The sequence below is a fragment of the Magnolia sinica genome, chromosome 1 (assembly GCF_029962835.1).
Source record: "Magnolia sinica isolate HGM2019 chromosome 1, MsV1, whole genome shotgun sequence".
Classification (NCBI taxonomy): Eukaryota; Viridiplantae; Streptophyta; class Magnoliopsida; order Magnoliales; family Magnoliaceae; genus Magnolia; species Magnolia sinica.
The window spans coordinates 48491342-48493344 of NC_080573.1; positions in this window are offsets into that span (position 1 = coordinate 48491342).

Below are 2003 nucleotides of genomic sequence, written 5' to 3' on the forward strand. Positions count from 1 at the left end.
ACTCCTCTTTCCCAACGAAACCGCAAACAGCCTGATTTTTGTAGTGATTTCTGGAACAGCGAACCTCCCCACCTTGGAATCTGACTGCATGGTGAGGTTGAAGGCCCAGCTTTGTAGTGTTTAGATGGTTCGGATTGGCCATCCGACCCTCTCTATGGATACGCAATAGCCCAGAAAATTTGGGTTTCTCCGGACTGCGTAAACAGGCTTGCGTAATCGTTACGCAGTGACGATGGTGGGGTCCACAATCAGTTTCAAATGAGAAATCCAAGCCGTCCACCAGATTTCTCTCAGAATTTCGGTCGGGAAAGAGTGGTCTTTGCCGTCTGTCGATGGGTCCACTGAATTTCCCATTTTACCGTCCATCTTCCGTTCCGCTGAGATCTTCACACAACTGCTTACAAGGTGGCAAACAGACACCTATATGTTGGTCTTGGCCATCCAAAGGATCGAATAGACGGTCCAGATCTACAGTTTGAACGATGTATGGGCCCCACAACTCAAAATTGGATGGCCGCTGTCCGTCCGCTGGCTGTCTTACGGAGAGAAGGGACCGGGCGGCCAACCTGGTGTGTTGCGGGAGTGCACCGCCTGTGCACTCCCATATGTACACGTGGGGTCCACTATGATGTATGTGAAAAATCCACCCTGTCCATCTCTTTTCTCATCTGATTTATGGGGTCGAGACCAAAATTGAAGCATATCCAGATATTAGGTGGGCCTCACATAATGATTCAAGGTGCTGATCTGTCCGTTGGGCCACTTTCGGAGGGATCTGAGGGTTAAAATTCGATATGTACGGTTAATTTGTGGGCCCCTGGCCATGTATAAAGTTTCGAGCTGAACGGATGGTGGAAACCCTGTGATCTTGCATTCTGGATGTCTTTCGGGCCACTTGAGCTTCAGTTTCTCGATTTTCTTGGATCCCTGGTGTGCAAATCTGTCGATCTTGGTCTCCTGGGGTCTGTCGCTTGCCTTGGTGATTTCAGACCGTTAAATCCATGCTTTTAGTACCCTTTCCCAGTCCAGGCTCGTAAATACGCCCTGCATCACAAACACGATTAAATCGGGCCGTTAAATAGTACCATGTTTGTAAATCCAAGCAATAACAGGGGTCTGATATGCAATATTTGACCCTCAACACAACCCCCAACCAGCATCTTGCTAGTCCCGAGCAAGGTATGCGAAAAATTATTTGAGAATTACAGGACAATTTTTATAAACTCAAGAGATTTATGAAAAACAATTCAGATACTAGAATTCTAAGATTAATGAATGTTGGCATTACTTTCTCCTGAAATCAAGCTCACGGTAAACTTCATAATCAAGCTCAAATATTAATCCATTAATTAGAACAATTCTAAACATTGAGTTCCATGAGTGTATAGTATAATCTCGGCTTAACACTATTAAAATTCACTTCTCTATTTCAGGATATCATTGGTAACCACAAAAGAATTCATGATAACCAACACCTAAATCGAAACTTGATTCATTCTTCTAGCTTTTGATGATTTTCACACTATGTCAACTTTTTTAAAAGTAAAGCCAAGGAGGGAAAATGAATCCTCACCTATAGGGAGCAGACCCATGGTGAAGACTAGTCGCCCAACTTTTCCTAAACGTCAACCATGGAGAAACGAATCTACACCTATAGGGAGCAAACCTATGGTAAAGACTAGTCGCCCAATCCTTTCAATTCCTCAGGTTGGTTCCTTCAATGTCGAACTGAAATCTTAATTTGTAAGTGAGATATGTCCTGTGGAATCATGATTCAATCAATGTTTATAACTTCTAATTCTGGATTAACAGTTCGAACTTAGCTGTGAAATCTAACAGATGGCTGAATCTAAGAGACATAAATTACCAACATCACGTATCTCGCAATCCTAAATCAAAGATAGATATCAAAATCACATCGAATTCACAAGAATTTACTAGAAAATTTTTAAAAAATTTCCACAATTGTTGCTCAAGACTAAGAAAACACTGATCAGATAACC